General features: G+C 42.8%; 1 protein-coding gene across 1 annotated transcript in view; it reads right to left on the reverse strand.

Moving 5' to 3' along the window:
* Positions 1-23,815, reverse strand: part of FAM110B (family with sequence similarity 110 member B) — a 166,476-nt gene extending 142,661 nt beyond the window's left edge. Inside the window, exon 1 of the mRNA XM_074985775.1 lies at positions 23,627-23,815. The gene's annotated coding sequence lies outside the window, so the exon portion shown is untranslated. The remainder of the gene's footprint in view (positions 1-23,626) is intronic.
* Positions 23,816-24,075: the final 260 nt, after the last annotated feature.

The raw sequence follows: 24,075 nt of genomic DNA on the forward strand, positions 1-24,075 counted from the left end.
TCTACCTTTTCAAATGCTTCTATTCAAGAACAACACAGAATATGAATACTTCATATTTATTACAAATATTTGCACTATAAAAAAATTTGTTTGCAATCCTATCAGAAGTAGTGCAATGTGTTTACCATGAAGGTTGAACTTACCAACATAGACTTGGGTACAAAAAATAACTGCATTTAAAATTAAAACAATGTAAAACTGTAGAGCCTATAAATCCACTCAGTCCTACTGCTTTTCCACTCAGGCAAACAAGTCTATTTACATTTGCAGGAAATAACGTTTACCACTTCTTGCTTACAATGTCACCTGAAAGTGAAAACAGATGTCTGTATGGAATTATAGCCAACACTGCAAAATACTTACATGCCAGATGCGTATGCCTGTCCTCACTTCAACCACCATTCCAGAGGACATGCATCCATGCTGCTAACAGTTTCTGCTCACCATCTATGCAAAGCAACATGGACTGACACATGTTCAATTTAATCATCTGAGTCAGATGCCTTTCTGATTTGGTAGGTCCAGTTCTGTAGTTTCCACAGAGTGTTGTTCTCTGAAGACATTTAAAAGCATGTTCCACACCTTATCCCTCAGATTCTGGAAGGCACTTCAGATTCTTAAACCTTGGGTCAAGAGCTGTAGCTATTTTTTAAAAAATCTCATATTGATACCTTCTTTGCATTTTTTTAAATAGGCAGTGCAAGTGTTCTTAAAATAAATACCACATGCTGGGTCATCATCCAAGAGAGCTACAGCATGAAATATACGGCCAAATGCAGGTAAAACATACAGCAGCAACATACAATTATCCCCCAAGGAAGTCAGTCATAAACTTAATTAATGGATAGTATTTTTAACGAGAATCATTAACACAGAAGCATGGCCTCTGGGATAGTGGTCCAACAAAAAGGGCATATGAATGTTTAACACCCCTGGCTGATAAGTACCTAGCAAGGCCTGCTGCAAAAGTGCTACTGGAATGCCTGTTCTCACTTTCAGGCGAAACTGTAAAAAAGAATAGTAACAGAGAGATAGCCAAGTTAGTCTATATACTATCAAAACAAAAAAGCAGTGCAGTAGCACTTTAAAGACTAACAAAATAATTGATTAGGTGGTGAGCTTTCATGGGATAGACTTCAGTGGGTCTATCCCGCTAAAGCTCACCACCTAATCAATTATTTTGTTAGTCTTTAAAGTGCTACTGGAGACTGCTTTGTTGTAAAAAAGAAGTGGGCAGCATTGTTAATTGTTCTGTTATCTAAACTGCTAGCCACTTTAACCAAAATATAGACGTTTTTTGTAATTCATAAATGTCCCTGGCATTCTATGAAATGGGAACAAAATTTTAAGAACTAGAAAGTACATGACAAGGAAACATACTACTTTTGTATATACAGGCCAAATAAGAATCTGTGCCTCTAGATCAGGCGTGTCCAACCCGCGGCCCGCATGCGGCCCTGGACAGCTAGTAATGCGGCCCCACAAGATTGTAAACTTTTAACATTATTATGTGATTTATACACATTAACTATATTATATATTTTATATGCAGCCCAAGACAATTCCTCTTCACTCAATGTGGCCCAGGCAAGCCAAAAGGTTGGACACCCATGCTCTAGATGCTGGTATCTAGTATGTAAAGCTACTGTACAACCTTAACCCAACTAAAATGTAGTATTAATGGCAGCTTATATTGGTAACTACTTAAAGATCACTATCATAGAAGGAAAAACTTTGAATCTTGTTTGAAGAAATTTGACATATAAAAAAGCTGCTGTGCTTGATGTAGTAAAAAAAAAGACTGGTAAACCAGTTACACTGACGTTTTTGATTATATGTTTTTCCTTTATCCAACTACACGTTGTACCGCTCTAGTCTACAATTCTCGGGACCTAAACAGTACAAAACAAGAAAACATGCCAGACTAGGGGAGGTCAATATTGTCTGGCAGCATACCCAACACTTCCACTGCTTGCTGGGCTCTTAGAAGATACCTAAAGCAAATTACAGTGAAATAACAGCACAGAGCATTGGGAGCCAGGATTGGAGACTGTAAACACATTTTATGGGACCACGGGAAACTTGGCCACACCCATGGTAAGTGATCGCCTGGCTAACTGAAATCACACCGGATCACAAGTGTTGCCATACAAAAAAGTTCCAAACTAGAGTGGTTCAACCTGTACTTATATTGTGTGAACAAACAAATAAACCACATTCCTCCAGCTCAGTTGGTTTATATTTGATGTGTTTAGAGATTGAGGGTTGAATACATAATTTAAGACAGTATCATAGCATCCTAAAACTGATCTGAATTATCTAAATGAAAAAGTATCCAAGACTCCATGATAAATACATCACTCTTATCCCAAAGCAGGAAGAGGTTAGTTAGAACTATATGTATGTTTAATCACTTTCAGCTTATATACTCTCTGCATTTTCTCAGGGTCCTGTGTAATGCTATATTTTAAGTTCCCAAAGATATCTAAAGCATAAAAGTGTGAAGACAGTGCTGCAGTGGCATGCTCCCTACTTTCTGAATAGCCTCCAGTGCTACCAAGTGCATCAGAGTGGATGTTTTGAGATGTTATCCTCTCAAATACCTCCAACAGAAATAACAGAGAGAAAGCCATGCTAGACTATATACTATCAAAACAAAAAAGCAGTCCAGTAGCACTTTAAAGACTAACTAAATAATTGATTAGGTGATGAGCTTTTGTGGGACAGACCCACTTCTTCAGATCATAGCCATACCGAACAAACTCAATATTTAAGGCACAGAGAACCAAAAATAGTAATCAGTGTTGACAAATCAGAAAATATTATCAAGGTGAGCAAATCAGAGAGTAGAGGGGCAGAAGGGGGAGGGGGAGAGTCAAGAATGAGATAAAGCCAAGTATGCAAAAGAGCCCCTATAATGACCTAAAAAATTCCCATCCCGGTTCAAACCACATGTTAATGTGTCGAATTTGAATGTGAGAGAGAGTTCAGCAGCCTCTCTTTCCAAAGTGTTGTGAAAATTCCTCTTCAGTAAGATGCAAACTTTCAGGTCATTAACAGAATGGCCCACTCCATTCAAGTGGTGACTGACTGATTCAATCTTGGCTTAATCTAATTCTTGACTACCCCCCGTGCCCCCTGCTGCCCCTCTACTCTCTGATTTGCTCACCTTGATAACATTTTTCTGATTTGTCAACCTTGATTACTATTTTTGGTTCTCTGTGCCTTAAAATATTGAGCCTGTTCTGGTATGGCTATGATCTGAAGAAGTGGGTCTGTCCCACAAAAGCTCATCACCTAATCAATTATTTAGTTAGTCTTTAAAGTGCTGCTGGACCAATAAAAATGCTTCTTCAAGAGGACATTTTGTTATAAATTCTCCAGTGTGAATCTCATGAAGTTTCTTGCATCCTCACTAATATAACCTTTAATTACTGGTTTACCAGGTGTAGACTACAGATTTTGCTACTAAAAATTCCCCCAAAACCCTGTGTTTTTTACTGCTATTTCTATTTTCAGGGTCTCTCTTTGAATTAAGATATATAAATGTACCTATACACAAGTTCTGTATCTGGCTGAAGAAGATAAAACTAAGATGATGTGCGCAATTATATGTCATTTGCACAAAGTTTATAATCTTTGCTTAACAACAGGCTATAAAGATACTCTTCAGACTGTCTTTTCCAGGAGAGCCTAAAACCTTGGTATAAAACATTGAGTCATTCTGTATATGCAAAACAATTTTATACAAGAAACACTTGGTCTTACATTTACTCTATAAAATGAAACGAGGTTCTCATCCTAATACTCCAATTGTTAGGATTATACTTTGTAACAAGTTTATTGAAGTATTTTCTTCTATATGTTCTCCACAAAAGGTGGCATTGTGCACCAAACAGATATATTATGAAAATTCTTAATGAACTCACTGGAAGTCCGTCGTTGCTACCCCAGAAAAGTGGACTGTCTACAATAGATCACAAAAAACTACTCAATTGCTTTCAGTTTAGTATATTATTTTAACAAAGTGTACTTCATTGAGGACAAAGAACTATATTACCACCACCTGCATTGTGCTTGCGAGCATTCATCAGTCTTTTCACTGAAGAAAGAGAGCTGACCTGATTTTCAAGCATTATATTTCTACGACACTGCACTGAATTTGATAAAGTATTCCACAAGAATTAATCTCGATATCCAAGGAACAAATTTTGTTTCTCATCACTTAAAATGAGCAATTATATGAATTTGCAGTAGGTAAAAACAAAAATTGGGAATAATATTAGGGTACCTATGTGTCAGTATGATTTGCAGCAAAAACTAAAACTTGGTAAGCATATGGCACTGTTATTAATTGGTGCAAACACAATCCAATATTAAAAGGAAACATAACCTTAAAATTATTCCATAAATAAGACTGTATTACATTAATAAGTACAGCAATATAACATTAGTTCAAAATAGCATGAGTTGAAACTTGAAGCTACTGTTATTTAGCTACAGTTCCATACTCTTATCTCATGTCCACCATGAATAAGCAGTTGTGTTACAAAGTGAAATGACCCAGGACAATTATATGCTTAAAACTATTTTTTTAAATCACACTGATTCAAAATAGACTCATTTCTCTTCAGTCTGTAAGCTGAACAACCCCTCTTCTTGATGGACCTGTTCTAGAATCCTCAAAAGCTTGCACTTAACATATGTAGACCTCTGCACGTTCCAATGGAATAGTAGGTGACATGGTCAAAGCAAAATTTCTCCATCTGACTCTGAGCACAACAGGCCAGACACCAAACATGTAGAAGATACAAAACATCTGGTACTAAGGTCACTTGTGAATCTTGCCACTGGTGTCTCAAATGGGGCTTTGAATCCTTTCGAAAATTTGGCAAACTTTTGAAAATGTATATTAAGAGGAAAAGAAGTGCAGGAAAACAATGTGTGACTGTACCTGTAGGCTGCATTTTTTATTTTGTATTTTTTCATGAGCACTGGAGCGGACGGTGGAGCAGCTGTCTCCTCAGACATTACTCAAGTGCTACAGTGTCTGCCTCAGTCAGTGTACTATGGGGTCCAATAAGAATGCATCCACAGTAATCCCTCAGACACTAATGCCACAGTTCAGGACAAATGCACCTATATTCCCCCCACCATGGTTCACACAGGTCATCCATTCTATGCTACTGGCTAGTCAGTTGTCATATCTTTTGGGTTAAGATCCATCTCTCTCTTCCTCCTCGCTGGGCGTTTCCCAGGCTGCATAGTTGCCTGCTTACATTGTGATATACCAAGAAATCCACACGGTCTGAACAGGCCAGCATCTGAGGATTTGTCACTATCTGAAATGTGCAGCGGCAGCTACAAGTCACCACGCAATTCTAAGTAAACACATTTATTCTTAAAGTAAAAAAAAAAAAAGAAGAAATACAGTGGAAACATTAAATCAATTGTTAAGAAACCTACATACCCTAACAGGTTTAGCAGATTGCCTCTTGACTCTAGCAGGTTTTTGGTCTTTCAGACTCTGGATGGCTGTTTTTCCTGTTATTACAAGTTCATAACAGCCTTAGCTCAGAACAAAGCCCCCCAGGAATAGGTTCATCATTCATTTCTACATTTTGGGCTTTTAATCTCCAGACTCCAGGAGTAACAACCGGCAGACAATGGTCCTCTCCTCAGTACATAACTTTGAAAGACCAGGTTTCAGTATAACTGGAGGTGGAGAATTTGCATTCACCCCCTTGTAACGAGTCCCCAGGCAAATCACTTTACCCTCTTTGTACCAAAAATCCATTTGTGTCTTGACCCCTGTTCAACACAGTCCTTTGAAATTCATAACATTTCCAGGCTTCACATCACATTTCCTGCCTAGAGGGAGGTTACATACTATCCCAGCCCATAAATATATGTAAGCCATTCACTTAACACAATGGATTTCAAAAATATTTAATATTAATTTAATAAGGCGTTTCAAGGATATTGCAGGGAATTTCCATATGTCACAACTACTCTTCAAGACTGAACAGCTAATGTGGTTGTAGCACTGCACCTCACATTCTCCACAGAGATATTATGATATAATTATGGCATAATTATGATACATTTTGTACAAATTGAGATGTCATTGGAAAAGTTATGATTTACTGAATGTGATTATTCTATTTTTATGCATGTATCATTTTTGTATTTGAAGCTATGATTACTGACTATGTATCAGTATTTCCAATGTAGTTATACCACTGTAGCTTTCAGTCTAGTTAGGTGGTTGGGAAGTAAGCCAATTTGTGTTTTAGGTTTATATATTTTGTACTGTTACTTTTTCTTTCAGTAAATTAAAGCAATACTTTTATCTTAACTAATCTATACCTTAGAACTAATAAATGTTGTGTTGTCCATTAGGTTTTTGACTTGAAAATGTTTGACTCTTCTTGTGAGAGGAAGATGTTTTCCCCCAAGGAGTTATGCAATTTCATATAACAGATGTAAAACCAAAGCTACTTGGTTAAAGTACTGCAGAATTGTTTGTTTTGGGGGAGAGCATGAAGAAAGGAGAAGTGACACTCATAACTAAATCTAAATAAAGGAAGATAGCAGTTCAATCTTTAAAAAAAAAAAAACACCTCTTTGGCAACACAATGCAACCACCATAAGTAAGCTTTAAAGAAACACTGCCAACTTAAAATTTCACACACGTGTATTTCTTAACATGTACCATTACAAGTAACTCCTATAGTTACTACAACAAAGATTAGAGAAAAAATTCACTTTGCTTTCTAACTCACTGAACTGTGCAGTCAACAACACCTTCTATTTCATTAAAATAAACTTCTCCTTTTCTTTACGTGGCCCTTTCACACAGCAAGAAGGGAGAGAAATTTTTAAAAGTAGCAAAATATAGCTTCGAATGTACATAAACTGGCCAAGGTATTCATGGAAGACATGGCACCCAAAAATACCCTTTTTAAACTAAGTCCAAGTTGACAGTTTTCCTGTAACCTATTCAGTCTGCCAAAACAAGCACGGTTACTGGGATGAGATGCATGTGGGCAGACTGTTCTGTCTGCATGGAGCATACCCACTGTGAGACAGGGACAACAAAGTTACCTTAAATAAATGGAAGAAATTATGGAATATATCCGAATAAGTATAAGAAAAAGTAGTGCCTTGGGCCCTGAACCTGCAAAGGGAGCCAGCTGTGTAGCTCTCCCACTGGATCCTCAAAGGACCCATAAAAAAAGACTCTCACGCCCTCTGTGTCACGAGTGTGCCTATGCAGATCCAAAGGCAGCATTAGAGTTCTAATTTCCCATGTGATGGGAGTATTACAATGACTAAGGAAGATTGACTAATCAATCATTTTGATTTGTTGCTGAAGTACTGCATCATATTTTATTTAGTAAACTTATGTAATATATCTGACATCATCTTAAACAGGAAACAGTTACTTTCCCTCATTAGCTGCAGTTCAAATTTTAACATTCAGCATCCCAATTTTTAAAAATAATAAAATAAGAATATCTGGGGAGACCAACAACAAAACACTCCAGAAGCGTTCCTACTTGAAAAGGAAGAAGTAATATGTCCGGAAGGAATCATGCATTTCCACTTAACTTGCGCACTGCAGACTATCAGAATTTTAAACTATGGATCTTTAGATGACTACACTTATTAATGCTGCTGTAAAATTTTCCTCTTTTTAGGTGTTTACTCATCACATTACATACACTACTTGCTGCATCCAAAATTAAAAGAATTCTTAACTCCAAGATATGAACATAAGTACAATTTCATTTTGGGGGAAACAACCGGGACCTGAAGAGCTATGAGACTGATTAGAATCAAATCACTTTAAAATTGCAAATGCATTCTATGAAAAACAGAACTAGAACCATCTAATATAAATGGAAACATATAGCCAAATTCTGCACGGACTTATACCTCATGTAGTCCCACTGACCACAGCTACATTATGTAGTGTGTGTGTGGAGTATATGAATAATAGCATCTGTTGGATTGTTCATCAGCTTATGAGTTGAATAAAGTTGTGATTGTCAATGGCTTCCTGCAAGCAGTTATTAATGCTGCACTTATTTAGCTTTAGCGTTGTGAGGCCCACTGACAAATAAGAGGTCATGGATATAAGTGCTTCTATGGCAGGCTGACAGGCTGGTGACTTTTTCAGGGGCTACCATCTCCTCAGCAGAGAGAGGTGGAGCTTTTTTTTTTTTTTAAGCTTCCTTCCATAGCACAGCTGACAGAGTAGAGGACTGTAGACTTCTGTTTTTTCCAGAGGGAGGGATAGCTCAGTGGTTTGAGCATTGGCCTGCTAAACCCAGGGTTGTAAGCTCAATCCTTGAGGAGGCCATTTAGGGATTGGGGCAAATAGATGTCAGGGAGGGTGCTTGGTCCTGCCAAGCGAGCAGGAGACTAGACCAGGTGATCTCCAGAGGTCCCTTCCAGTTTTAGGAGATGTGTGTGAGAGAGAGAGAGCAATTTGGGTTTTCTAGGCTTGCAACTGGTCTTGCCAGATGATAGGGGCCCATTAGTATTATTTGTTATTTATATTATCATAGCATCTGGGAGCCCTAGTCATGGACTATTGTGCTTGGTGCTTTACAAACAGAGAGCAAGATGACAGACTAAGCTGTCTGGGACAGGGACTAAGAGACAACACTTGGGCACAGGAAGATAGACACAGGAGTTCAAGGAACCAATTACACAAAACTTACATATGAAATGATGTACATAAGGCTGCACTAGTCCACATAGTCCACACAGGAATTAATAACATTCCAGAATGTGAAATCAGATGGACTCATAATGGATGCAGATGCAGCCTTTTCCTTCAGGGAATGTTAATGGGTTCTCAGAACCATAACAGCAGCTAAATGACTAAACTTCAGCTACTAGAGTAAATAACCTTCAATTTTACATATGATGTTTAATGAGATACTGAATTCACACAAATGTGAGATGTGAAACTTTACACTCAATTATCAACCAGGAAACCACCCACTTACCTTTTTTGGAAGCTACTTCTGGGTTTTCTAAAATAAAACAGATACCTGAAGATATTCCTGTCTTTTGTCTGCTTCCCTTCCACGCAACTGGGTGTTGTGGAGAGTTGGAAATAAATAACCCTTCATTTTCCTCTTTAGTTTCCCCAATTCTGTCTTTTCCTTTTTAAAAAAAATAGGCGAATCATGGAAGAATATTTTGATGGGCACCTTTGTGACTTAACAACAAAAATAATCAGAAGTCCTGTGGCATCTTATAGACTAACAAATACTTTGGAGCATAAGCTTTTGTGGGCAAAGATCTGACAAAGCTTCATCAGGTCTTTGCCCACAAAAGCTTATGCTCCAAAATATCTGTTAGTCTACAAGGTGCCACAGGACTTCTTGTTGTTTTTGAAGATACATACTAACTTGGCGAATTCTCTCGGATAACAAAAATAATGATTCACTGCCTTTTTCCTCTGTTACCTCAATCCCACACCCATTAAAAGTTTGTCCTTAGGCTGAAATTTACAACCTTTAACATATACCTATGCTCTTTCCATTTTTTATGCACAAGCTTAATTAATGTTAGCACTACCCCTTTATGACCATATTATGGAATTCACTATTACTTCTATCCACAGCCTCATGTATCTCTCCGCTCTTACATGCCTTTTAGGTTAAGTCTACACGGTCTTTTGGAGACAGCCTCACCAACTGAACTAGGGCTAGCATGAGCTAGGCAACAGTCTAAAAATAGCTGTACAGACAGCGCTTTGAAGTTGTTGCTTGGCTGAAACTCAGGCTCCAAAGCGACAGATAACTTCAAAGTGCTGTTTGCACAGCTATTTTCAAAGTACTAGTCCAAGCCCCTCAGTCCAAGACTATCGACCCAGATTAGGAGACTTGCTCCAGAAAACATTGCATACGCATGCCCTCAGGCTCCTGATCTTGTGCTCCTGTTTTTCTACTTCGTCCATTCTGCCTTTCACCTCATTTGTATCCCCTTTCTTTTCAGTTACTCTCATTTCCTTCCAACTCTCTTCCCTTCCTCTCCTCCTCTACCTGCATTCAAACCCATTCTTCTCATCACACACACATACTTTTCCTTAGCGTTTATCTATACTACAAGAGTTACAGTAGCACCGCTGCCACTACAATGCTGTAGCACTCTAGTGAAACAAGGAAGGGATTTTCTTCTCTTGCTTTAATAAATACCCTCCCGCAGGGGCAACAGCTAAATCGACAAAATTCTGCTGTCTACCTCACACTCATACCTAGGCTTTAAAGTGATTACCTATCTCTCTTAGGAAGGTGAATTTTTCATACCCCTAAGCAACATAGTAGGTTGACCTAAATTTTAGGTGTGGACTGGGGCTCAGTTTGTAAACTGTAGTATCACTGGAGCATCTTGTCTCCCAATTGAGCTTCAATTTTTTTTTCCACTGAGCAGTAGAAGCTTAAAAAATTCTCCTAATTATACATGTAGTTTTTTAAAGTCTCAGATTATAAAGGTAAATTAATAAGGTGATACTTCAGATAAAAGACAGAACCAGGAATGAGGAGATCTACATTACATCCCATACTTTGTGACAGATTTTGTTTGAGTTTCAGTTTGTCTATTTTTTAAAGCACTCATCCCTTGCTCTATGAGCACAATCGGTGCTCAACTTTGTGCTTGTACGCAAAAACTCGTCAGAGGGACACTAAATTACCATTAAAATATATGTAAAACTCTCAGATTGGTTCCTGAAGTTGGGAGAAGGAGCTGCAGCAGATGGCGCTGCTTTTGAAAGGTAAGTGAACCTTGGGTTGGGGGTGTTGGAAAAGGTTAAAGGCTGGGGACAGTTTGGGGCCATGAATGGGAGGGAGGGTTAAAACCTGGTAGCCAGTTGGGTTTGTGGGGGGGGGGGTCAGGCTGCTGAAGGTTGGGTATGTGGTCTGGTGGGTGGGTGAGTCACGCTGTGGTGGGTTAGGTTTAATGGGCTGGCAGGGAAAGAAGGCTGGGGCAGGCTGTGGGGGTGCCAGTGTGCGGGGCCAGGCTGCCGCGGGGCCGGAGGAGGTACACTGGGGAGCCGGCTGCCGCGGGGCCGGCAGAGGTACAAGGGGGAGCAGACTGCCACGGGGCCGGCAGAGGTACAAGGGGGAGCAGACTGCCACGGGGCAGTGCAGGGCAGGGGTGGGGAGATCAGGCTGCCATGGGGCTGGCAGAGGTGGAGGGGGGGAAATCAGGCTGCCACGAAGGGGCATGGGTCAGGCTGCTGCAGGGCCGCTGGGGGGATGGGTGGGGTCAGGCTGCTGTAGTTGGGGCCGCATGGCTGGCGGGGGTCAGACTAGGGCAGGTTGGAGCTGGGGGAGGGGATTAGCCTCGTATTGGCAGGGGGAGTTCACTCGTAGAGTGAACAAAGGTAAGTAAACGCGTCCCTCATTTAAGCGAGTACTCATTAGTAAAGTACTTGTTTAACGAGAGATGAGTGTATTTATCTTACACAAGTGTTGTGGTATTTGACACTAAGAGCTCGTCTACACGAGCCCCCTCCTTTGAAGGGGACATGTAAACGAGCCTGCTCAGTGAACAGCAGAGAGGTGCTGCGCTGCATATGCAGCACCTCATTAGCCTAAATCCCGCTGCATGAACTTCGAAGTTCCTAACCTCAAAGCACTGGTAAGCTGTGTAGCTGCAGGCACTTTCAAGTACCTGCGCAACTTCGAAGTGCCTGCAGCTACATGACTTACCTGCCCCCTAAGGTGAGCAACTTTGAAGTTTGCGTGGTGGGAATTAGGCTAATGAGGTGCTACATATGCAGCGCAGTACCTCATTGCTATTCACCAAGCAGGCTCGTTTACATTCCCCCTTTGAAGGAGGGGGTTAGTTTAGATGAGCCCTAAGAGTCTCAAATAAAAGGAGTTAATAAAAAAATCACAATTTTAATGAACTTTTTTCAATCTTAAGCAACGTGCTCATATAAAGCAAAGACAGAAGTAAATGAAAACATACAATAAACGAATATTAAATGCTACTAAGATATCTATTGCAATTTTCTTGTGATTCTTAAATTATCCTTTTCACTCCTCATTATAGTCTCTTTACACTTATTTCCTAGCAGAAACAGATCTGTCCAGTTTGCTACAGCTCTTCTTGATAGAAAGCATGCATTTAAAGTAACCATTAAAAACCTGAACTATCATACTTGGGATTAATTATGCATGGGCACTTTGTAAGAAAATTATGCATATGCTTTATCAATTAAAAATTAAAAATGGCATAAGGCAATTTCAAAAGCACTGATCTTCCTCTGATACAGAGAACATTATTCAAAAGGTTATACTTTCTTCGTGATTCTTCCAAATATCTATCCACACTAGTGACATACAGTTTCCATCTGTTTAAAGCATACACCTTTGAATTTCAGAAGCCGGAGTCTGCCCATCCCTTGAAGGTGTACCACATGGATGCCTGAAGAGAGGCCCAATTAATTTGACTAGATTCTGCTTGGACCTTAGACTCACAAATATCTGCTAAATTTCTTTTTTAAATGGTCCACATGCACTTTAATTTTGTAGTTGTCCTCCTCCGAGCAAAGGAAACACTTGGCAGCACTTAAAGTCTATTTGGCTACGTCTACACGTGAAGCCTACATCGAAGTAGCCTATTTCGATGTGGCGACATCGAAATAGGCTATTTCGATGAATAACGTCTACACGTCCTCCAGGGCTGGCAACGTCGATGTTCAACATCGACGTTGCGCAGCACCACATCGAAATAGGCGCTGCAAGGGAACGTCTACACGCCACAGTAGCACACATCGAAATAAGGGTGCCAGGCACAGCTGCAGACAGGGTCACAGGGCGGACTCAACAGCCAGCCGCTCCCTTAAAGGGCCCCTCCCAGACACACTTGCACTAAACAGCACAAGATCCACAGAGCCGACAACGAGTTGCAGACCCTGTGCATGCAGCATGAATCCCCTGCTGCAGCAGCAGCAGCCAGAAGCCCTGGGCTAAAGGCTGCTGCACACGGTGACCATAGAGCCCCGCACGGGCTGGAGAGACAGCGTCTCTCAATCCCGCAGCTGATGGCTGCCATGGAGGACCACACAATTTCGACGTTGCGGGACGCGGATCGTCTACATGGTCCCTACTTCGACGTTCAACGTCGAAGTAGGGTGCTATTCCGATCCCCTCATGAGGTTAGCGACTTCGACGTCTCGCCGCCTAACGTCGAAGTTAACTTCGAAATAGCGCCCGGCGCGTGTAGCTGTGACGGGCGCTATTTCGAAGTTAGTGCCGCTACTTCGAAGTAGCGTGCACGTGTAGACACAGCCTTTGTGATTAACAGCTTAGTACGCCAGCTACAGGATCCTGTCAGGCCTTGCTTTCTTTGGTCAAAGAGTGATCTTTAGTGCTTTGGCCCTCTGTTCAGAGAAAAAGTCTGCTCCTTCCAGGATAGCAAATGTCTCAGGCACAGAAATAAATACATAAGCGATTTTCCTAGGACCACAGCAACCACACCTGTTAGAGCTCAAGGTTTCACAACCAACCCTACCTCCCATTTGGCTTGAGATTTCTTTAACCCTCCCTAAGAATGACACGCTACTTGTTCTTAGGCCCCTTATTGTCACTCTCTCATATTCTGGGTCACAGGGACTTCCACAATTAATCAGCTAGGTGGCACAACAAAGGGTGGGGAGGAATACACTTTCTCCGCTACAGGCTCCAACCCAGGACCCTAAACATGAATGCCTTCCACCTGTAACTTCCATCAATGCACTGAACCATTTGCCAAGTGGAGCCAGCAGCAAACAGGACAGGATCTGAAGTCTAGAAGTTCGTTTTCATTGATCAAACACAGAAGTGGCACAAGCCCTCCCCCCACAGTAACCTGAGAAATTCACACGTGATCCCTGGTTGCCATTGTGAGGCAATACTTCCACACACAGAAGCACTGAATCTGCATATACAAAAACTTAAAATAAAAGAGCAGTCAAGTAGCACTTTAAAGACTAACAAACTAATTTATTAGGTGAGCTTTCATGGGACAGACCCACTTCTTCAGACCATAGCCAGACCACAACAGACTCAATATTTAAGGCAGAGAGAATCAAAAATAGTAATCAAGGTTGACAAATCAGAAAAAAATCATCAAGGTGAGCAAATCAGAGAGACAGACTTCAAATATTGGTCAGACTTCAAACTCTCTTAGACAGAGAGTTAATGGGCACAAAACAGACATGAAAACACTCCTGATCCACAGACCGGTCATCCAGCTTTTAATGGAGTGGGCCGTTCTGTTAATGACTTGAAAGTTTGTGTCTTAGTGAAGAGGAGTTTTCACAACAGTCTTGAAAGAGAGGCTGCTGAACTCTCTTTTATATTCAAATTTGACAGATTAACACGTGGTTTGAACTGGGATGGGAATTTTCTGGGTCATTATAGGGGCTCTTTTGCACACTTGGCTTAATCTAATTCTTGACTCCCCCACCCCTTCTGCCACTCTACTCTCTGATTTGCTCACCTTGATAATTTTTTTCTGATTTGTCAACCCTGATTACTATTTTTGGTTCTCTGTGCCTTAAATATTGAGTCTGTTCTGGTACGGCTGTGGTCTGAAGTGGGTCTGTCCCACAAAAGCTCACCACCTAATAAATTATTTTGTTAGTCTTTAAAGTGCTACTGGACTGCTTTTTTGTTTTGATAGTATATAGACTAGCACAGCTTTCTCTCTGTTACTATTAAAATAAAAAGGGGGAAGTAACTTGACAGTACTATGGGAAAACACTGCTAATGGGAGTCATAAGCCTAAACCATGAATAAAAGACCCACCCCCAAGTATGCTGAACAGCGTCGTTTTCTCCTCAGAGTCTTAAGTCCAGCAACCCAAGAGCTCCTTTCACATGCCCAACCCTTCTCTGCAGCCTACTCACAATTGCTGTCCTTGGTCAATGCAGACCCAGAGTTCAGAGGTATGTCTGCAGAGTTCATTTCCCTCCCAAGTGAGGCAAAGAGCCCCCTTACTCGTTCCGTTGCTCAGGCACTCATTCACTGACACTTTCTGCCAGCCACTCTGCTGCTGGCCACTCTCACCAGCTCCCTGCTCACCAGGCCTCACCAACAGCTGCACTGCTGGCTGTTCATCCTGCCTTTCCACTGCCACACATCAGGACATTCATTACACCACTCCGCATCCCCAGCCATGCTGCCTCCCCTGCACATCAGTGTCTTAGCAATTTTCAGCTCTTTCCAGACTGGGCACAAACACTACCCCATTTCATGGGATTCAGCTTTCAGTGATTTTTACCTCTGTGCAGGCAGGGCAGAAGCAATCCCACCACCACTGATTTCAGCTCTGCTTGAGCATCTAACATAACAAAGAGGTTCCTAATGAACCCTATTTAGGTCTTTCTTTGAACAGTGTGGGGATGGAACAAGTTACACCAGCTCAGGGAGGACCCTTGGGAAAGGCTTGCCAGCCTCCCTGTCTAGGACACTTGTCCCCACCACTTTTACTTTCACTAGGGCCATTTCAGTCCCTGGCTTAATGAAGTTATTTCAGCTGAGGGTGCCCTCCTCTACTGCACCAGGTTAAGCAGTCCTATTTCCCTGTATTCCTACAATAATTACAACATAGGTAACTGTGTTTCACTAGCCCTGCATTCAGTACTAAAGTGATCTGCACCTAACACCAGCCACAGGTGATTACTTTGACACTATTCTGTCTTACAAATATCTAAGCAAAGCAAAATCAAGCTGAATTTGCAGAAAGAAACCCAAGTCTCTCCTTCTCCCAACTAGCTGTCAGGGAAACATTCATTCAGACATTACTTACAACACTGTGGTTCCCCAGCTCCCTTCAAAATTAGCGGTTTCTTATCCACACTAGAGAACACAGGAGCAGCAGACAGACCTTAGGTTGCAAATCCTACTCAGCAGACAAACAAGAGCGCTCCATAAGGAACTCTTAGAATAAGCAGTAGCACGCGATTCGAAAGTTTTAGGCAGATGGCCATGAAGCGCAGCATCCTTTTCTCTATCCAGAGGTTCTGGTCATCCATTCTGACCTCACTTCTAAATTTCTCCATTTGCCTACATCTACTCTTACCACGGATGATCAACCACTCAGGTTCGATGTTCTGGGGAGCCATTTTGCGCATGCGCGAAATGGCGCATTCCAGGGTCAGTGTTGGCTCCAGAACGCCTTATGAGATGCAAAGATTAAGGAAGGGCAACAGGAGGAGCGCTCCCGTTGACATTCTGTGAAGACAGCCACAAAAGTCGACAGTTGAAAAGTCAATTTTAGGTATGCGACCGGCGTTCCTAAAATTGCATATCAGCTGTTAACACTCCACGCAAGTATAGGCATAGCCTTTGTGCGCTTTCTTAGGTGTTCGTGTTAGTTTGTGATTTTTTCTTTAGTCATATTTAGGGTGACCAGCCGTCATGTTTTTACTGGGACAGTCCAATATTTTAGGCAGGCATCCTGCCTTTTTTTTTTTTTAAACAAACAAAAAAAGCTTATATTCACTCCCCCGGCCCAGGTAAAATCAATCGGAAGCTGGCCAGGCAGCACGTACTGACTGGCCAGTACAGGCAGCAGCAGGAGAGGGAGCCAGGGGCCCTACCACTAAGGTAAAGCAGGGTATGTTGCAGGGTAGGGCAGTGTGTTTTGTCCTCCCTCTAAGATTTTAAGGGGGACCTAGAGCCCCAGAAGTGCTGGGCTACCCTTCCATGGAGCAGTTGCCCCTGCAGCTGGGAAGACCACTGCAGTTAGGTAGCCCAATCCCCGCCAGACAGCCTCCCTTTTAGAAGTCTCCCCGCTCCCCATGGGGCAGCTGCCTCTGCAGTTAGGGAGCCCCGCAGCCGGGGAGCTCTCCTGTGGGCCAACAGCCCCATTGCCAGCACCCTGAGGTGTGGGGCAACCAAGGAGGTCCCCCAAGGGGCAACAACAACATTGCCAGTGCCTAGGAGGCGTGGGGCAGCTGGGAGCCACGGGACGGCTGGGAGCCGCAGCCACACCCTACAGCCACGGTTCCCTACCCCCATCCTCCGTAGGGCAGCAGACCCCACAGGGCAGCCACAGCTGGAGCCAGGGAACATCCCTGCAGCATTCCCAGAGCCTGGTGGCACGAGGAACCCCTGCAACCAGGGAGCTCCCCCATGGGGAGGCAGCCATGTTCTGGCACTCTGGGGTATGGGGCAGCCAGAGAGACGCACTTGCTTAGCAGCTGCAGCCAGGAAGCTGCACCCCCACACCCCAGGTGTCCCATATTTGGCATAGGGAAATATGGTCACCCAAGTTATATTTCTCAACCTCCCCCATATGAAAAGGGAAAAGAACACTGACCCCCAGTCATGAGGTAGTTTTACTTTATATACCCCCAAGCCATTACAAGAAAGTAAGTGGGGAAGGGGAGGAGTAGTATTCATTCAGTTACCAAGTGCCTACATGTGACACCTTTACTACAGAATTGTTTCCTGTTTCTATTGTTCGGGGGGGCGGGGGGGGGGATAGTGGAGCAGGACCCAAGTTGTTTGAATTAATTGAACTGTACCTTTCCTTATTTTCAAATAATTGCAGGTAATGTTAATTCTGATTTTCCAGTTTGTGGTTAGGAAAACTACAACATATACTTACAGGATTTTTTAACTAAGCAGTCTATACACATTTACAGTTTTTAGTGTGGTTTATACCCATTTTTGGTATGGAAATTATGCTGGGTGTCTTTTTTTTGGAAGTGTATTTAATTACTTGAAATGAAATTTCAGTAACCTCCCCAGTCTGGAATACAGGAATGTACTTTCAGAAAGAGAGTCACATGACTAGGAATGCCCCCACATTGAATGTTTCCAATAACAATAAGAAATTTCATGTTCCCACCATGTCAGAAGTCCGCAACGAACAGCCCTTGAAAATGATCATATTAAACTTAACAACTAAAGAAGAAAGGAAAAAAAGTAGCATCAAAACACACAAGCTAGTTAAGAATCTGCACGTGGAATTGGAAATTACCATGGTGTACTTAGGGTTTCTGCACAATAGAAAGGTTTACCACTTCAACTATGCAAGTTTAGTAAGAACAACCCTCCCAGTTTGGACCCAGTTTATACTGATCTACTGTAGTTATTCCACATGACAATGGAAGTCACCTTTATGCCTGTATAACTATACCCACACAAGTATTTTTACCAGTGTAACTATTTTGGTAAAAATAAAAACCAAAACAAATACTATGACAAAAAAACTTCACACCTAACAAATTATCAGGCTAAGTGTACATTAGGACTTACAGTCATTTTGTCATAGTGAAAAAATACAGGTTTTCATAATGAACACAGACCACATTATCAGCTCTCGTGAAAAAGTCTACCAGAGAAAAAAATTACAGGGAATATTCCATGTGTCTGAGGACACAGGAAACTTGATCACAGTGGGGATGGATCAGCAGCTGGATGAAAGAGGCAAGGGGAATGACTGTTTATTTGCATGGCATCATATCATCTTTATAAAAGCCCTATTGTTGAAGATTTCAAAACTTCCACCCGAGAAAGCCAGCCCCCTCCATTTCCCTATGATGACCACCATCACAGTTAGCTCAGTTTCCACTCAAACTTCATGTTGCATATGCCTGCTACCTCCAAAGACTGTTAACTTCATCTTCAAGATTTATTAGTGAAACACAAACCATTAATCTGTGACAGACTACCATCTACATTTCTGTCCTTTAGACTGGGATCATGGCACGCAGAGTAGTTGTGCTGAGATAAATCTCAGCCACATCTCTCAAGACCTGAGGCAACATTTTTTGCCAGTGCCCTTGAAGGGGCTGCTGGTAATTGTGAAAAATGCTGCACAGCCCCATCTCTGCCACTCTTCCACATACCCCATTTCTGCATATACAACCCATAATCTGGCAATGCTGATGCTTAACTTTAGTTACCGTAGTCTAACAGTTCAAATGACACTAATTTTTTGCTCCACAAACAAACTGCAGTGCATTTACGGTAGAGCTGCCAATTAATCTCAGTTTACACAAGCGATTAATCCAGTTTATTGGTTTGGCATTAAAGAAATGAATTGTGATTAATCACAGTTTAACACACTATAAAAGAACAGAATGTCAATTTAAATTTATTATAAATATTTTGGATTCTTTAATATTTTCAAATATATCGATCCGTTACAACACAGACTATAGAAGTGTACAGTGCTTACCCTGTAATTTTTTGTTTTGCAAATATTTGCACGGTAAAACAAAAATATTTTTCAATTCACTTCATACAAGTACTGCAGAGCAATCACTTTAGTATGAAAATGCAATTTACAAATGTAGATTATTTTTCATAACATAACTTAGGGATGTTACTGTTTAACCAGTAAGGGATGGAACAGCTCCCTCCGTCCACCGTGGGCAGCGCCTGCTCCAGCCCCGCAGGGCCACCACGGGCAGAAGTGCTCCAACCTGGCTGGAGCGGTCCCTGCCCACAGAAACTGGGGGAAGGAGGTGACTGGGGAGGCCGCTCCAGCCCAGTCTCCTGCCATGGACAAGGACTGTTCCAGCCACCTGGAGCACCCCGGTAGGACGACATGGACATGCAGGCGTTAAGTTTTACATAGTTATCTTTGTGAGTGCAGGGCCCTGTGGCCACTGTGGATGGGAGCAGCTCTGGCCAGGCAAAAGCGCACCTGTTTATGGCACACCCAAGCTGGGCTGCTGCAGACAGGGCTGATCCAGCCCTGCTGAAGCCCTACCACCACCTGCAGCAGTGCTGCAGGCAGTAACGCTCCAGTCCTCAGGACTTTGGACACGCCTGCTCACCTGGAGTAGCCCTTGTGCACTGAAGAAGGACTATGCCAGCTGGCAAGAGCGACCTCCCCAGCTGCCCCCACCTTTAATCAGTTAACCGTCTAAACCAATTAATTGGGATTTTATATCCCTATTATGCTCCAAAATATCTGTTAGTCCATAAGGTGCCACAGGACTTCTTGTTGTTTCTGAAGAAACAGACTAACTCGGCTGCGTCTCCGATACTATACCCCTTATGTAATTGCATTCACAAAGAAAACTATGTAAACTTTAGAGCCTACATGTCCACTTAGCCCCACCTCTTGCTCAGTCAATCATTAAGGCAAACAAGTTTGCTTACATTTTCAGAAGATAATGCTGCCCACTTGTTAGTTGCAAGGTCATCCAAAAGTGAGAAAAGGCATTCACATGACTCCTTCATAGCTGGTGTTGCAAGGCCCTTATGTGCCAGATGTTCTAAACATCTGTATCCCCTTCCATGCTTGCATCACCATTTCAGAGAACGTGCTTCCATGCTGTTGACGCTTGTTATAAAAATAATGCATTAATTAAATTTGTGACTGAATTCCTTGCAGGGAGAACTATATACCTCCTGCTTCATGGGTTTAACCCTCCTTTTGCAACATATCTCATGCTATGGCAGTCTCAGATGATGACCCAGCATATGTTGTTCAATTTAAGAAACCTAACTGCAGATCTGGGAAACTGCAAAAAAGGTATCAGTACGAAATTTCTAAACATAGCTGCAGTACTCAACCCCAGGTTAAAGAATCTGAAGTGCCTTCCAAAATCTGAGGGGGGCTAGGGATGTTAAAAAGTGATAATCTGGTAACCAAGTAACCACCAAAATTTCTGTCAGTTACTCAGTTAATTAGGCCCCCACCTCCTCAGTTGGTAGTGTAATTTGATACACTCTATTACATCCCTAACAGGGATGATGTAAGGAACCTGCTATCAGAAGTTTTAAAAGTGCAACACTCTTAAGTGGACACTTAAAAGCCTGGACCCCCCCAAAAAAAGCATATCAGCCTTCTACTGATGGTGTTGGATTCAGATGATGAAAATTAACTCTGCTTGGGACCATTACTGAGCAGATCCCATCACCAGTATTGGAAAGCACATCCTCTGGAATGGTCATCAACACAGGAAGAGATATTCTTATCTATGTGCACTTCTAACTTATTCAGTAAATTGCTCAGTCAAACAAGTAGGACTGAGGCGTGATCTACATTAGACCTTACAGTCGACTGCAGATATGCACTTCTAGCTACAAAAATTGTGTAACTAGAATCAACATATCTGCAGTCAACTCTAAGTTCTGTCCTCACTGAAGGAAGTCGATGAGAGCATTTCTCTCATCAACTTCCCTTACTCCTCATGAAAGCAGGAGTACAGGGGGTCAACTGCAGACCCCAAAGAGATTAATTTTGCACATCTTTACCAGACATGCAAAATCAAAGTCCTGGAGATCAAGCCTGCGAACCAGTAAGTGTAGACGTACCCTGAGTGGACTTGTAAGCTCTAAAGTACTTCACTGTTTTCTTTTAGGTGGAGTTATGTTAAAAAGAAAGCCACGTTTGTAAATTGCACTTTCATGATAAAGCAACTGAACTGTGGTACTTATGTGAGGTGAACTGAAAAGCACTGTTTCTTTTATCTTTTTTCCTGTGCAAATATTGGTAATCAAAAATAATAAAAAGTGAGCACTGTACACTTTGTATTCTGTACTGTAGCTGTAATCAGTATGTCTGAAAATGTAGAAATGTTACAGATTAGGGACTGAGGCTCAAAGGTTTAATTACTTTCCCAAGGTCACCCAGGAAATTTATGGAAGACTTAAGAATGCAACCAGTGTCTACAAACCTGTTACTACATTGTTTTTAAAAAAAAATACTACATTCCCAGATCTTATGTTAAGTCTTTTAGGCAAGAAAACTAATGCTATTATTTAAGTACAATGGACAGTTGTGTATAATGATGGGAAATGCCTATCAGCATTAGTGTGTATGAGATAACCTAAGTGTGATTAATTTTTCATCTTAAAAACATTGATATAACAAGGATCAACATGTAAATAAAATTAAATTTTCACATTAAATAAAACTTACAGTTATAATCTTAATTACATACACTTTAAGATTTTGAAACATTTTCTTATTGCACATTCTATTGCTTAGACTAGGGTTTTGAAAGACTTCACTCCTTCACAGACCCATCTCCTATACATATTTGGTCACCTCACAAGTCACTACCTTTCCAACAGTAACATAAAACAAAGTTAACTTTACTGAACTCTGACCAAGGGCTCTCAGAAAGCATTTGCTAAGAGAAACATATTCATCTTTATCACAGTAACAACAGGAAATACAGAAAAAGTCTCAGTACATTTCTTTTTGGATAAGTCTTCTCTTTTCCCTGACCTTAAGTTTCTCCCCTTAGAGTCAAATCCTCCCTTGAAATGAAAACGAGTCTGCAGTCCTTAAAAAACCAGCTACAAGACAGGCCTCATCTCATGTAATGTTGTGACAGATGTGTACCAGATTCTGAACAGGGCATAAGCCTGACCTAGAAGAAGCAGCCTTGTTCTTTGTCCTGCATCACAGAGAAAAAGAATTAGAGGAGGAAGGAAATCCACACTTGTTTGAGCCAGATACACACATCTGAAGGGTTAAAAAGCCACTCTCAGTTTCTGTCTTCTGGGCCATGTGTTTTCCCTCGACATTAATGAGGAATTTAGGAATAACCAAACTACTTCATTTCTGAGCAGTTTTATGGCAAAGAAAGCAAATTAAAGAAAGAAAGAGTTGTGGGGCTTGTCCTATTACTGGAGTTACAATAACCCGGTCTTAGGTTAAGAAGAACTAACAAAAAATTGGCAACAGAAGTTGTTGCTATGCAGAGAGGCAGCTGGGCTTACAAACAGCTGTGGTTCTCCCCCCCAGTGTTGCACCTTATTCTGAAAGTGAACTCTGCACTACTGCAACAACCAACCTTTCCACTTGTCCTTGTCATGCCCCCACGCCTAAGCCACCACTGCTGTTTAGGTCCCCATCCTGCAAACGCTATGGAATGTGATTGCACTTTTGTGGGTCTTGGCGCATGAAAGTTTATGCTCCAAAATATCTGTTAGCCTATAAGGTGCCACACAACTTCTTGTTGTTCTTAAAGATACTGACTAACACGGCTACCTCTGATGAGTGCACTTTGGCATTCCTTTCAGGGCCACAGTGGCATAAATGTACCCAATGGTGAAACTTTCAGTGCTCCAGGGATGGAGACTTCCACAGCACCCTCCCACCTAGGCACCAGGACCCTGCTGAGTGCATTTGCCCTGTTGAGTTCAGGAGCAGTGCTCCAGTCCCTCCAGCATCAAAGAACTAGGCACCCCCCTGCAAGGAAGAATCCTGGCGGCCAACCCCTCCAGCCCAACTTTCCCCTCTCTTTGCAGCGCCAAGAGCTGCAAACTCCCTCCGCACACAGGCGCAAAACCACCCAGTCCCTCCTCCTCCTCCTCCTCCTCCTCCCCCTCTAAAACCAGCTTTCCGCTTCCCGAGCTACTGGGGAAACTTCCACCTCCTGCTGTCACAACTCCAGCCCCAAGCAGCCCGGGTGGAATTGGGGGATGGGGCAAGGAGCACACAGAGGCTCTTGCAGAATATGCTGGGGGGGGGACCTATGTGCCCCCAGCACCCCCTGCAAAGCTCCGGCGCTAGGGGAGGTGGCGGGAGCTGCAACTACTCTGCACAACAATAAGCGCGTGCAGCGGAGCGGGGCGCTGCGCTGCAGCCCCCAGCACCCCGGCCCCCCGCGCGGCGCCCTTACCTTCCCGGCCGGCCTCCCTCCCTCCCGCGGGGGAGCAGCGAGCCGCGCGGCGACCACCTCCCGTGCAGGCAGCGCTTCCTCCAGGCACTGACTGGGGCTCTCCCGGGCGCTGCTGCTGCTGCTGCTGGCGGCGGGGGCAGGCCGAGCAGCCGGGCTCTTCCCACTGCCCCACGCGCGGAGGGGAGCGGCGCTCCGGGCTCGGCAGCGCCCCCCTGGCCGCTCACACGCCGCCCTCGGCTGCGCCCGCCTCCCGCCCGACCTTTCTCTGCGGAGGGGAAGCGGCCGCTCGGGAGGCGGCCCCGCACGTCTGGCGGCGCGGCGCGGCCCGGGCTGCAATGGTTTGGTCCGCGCTGAAACGGGGAGGGACTGGGCTGGGCTGCGCACACAATGGGCTGAGCGAGCCGGGCGCTGCGCGGGAGCAGCTTCCAGCCTCCGTGGAGCGCCCGCGA

The sequence above is a fragment of the Carettochelys insculpta genome, chromosome 2 (genome assembly GCF_033958435.1).
Source record: "Carettochelys insculpta isolate YL-2023 chromosome 2, ASM3395843v1, whole genome shotgun sequence".
Taxonomy (NCBI): domain Eukaryota; kingdom Metazoa; phylum Chordata; order Testudines; family Carettochelyidae; genus Carettochelys; species Carettochelys insculpta.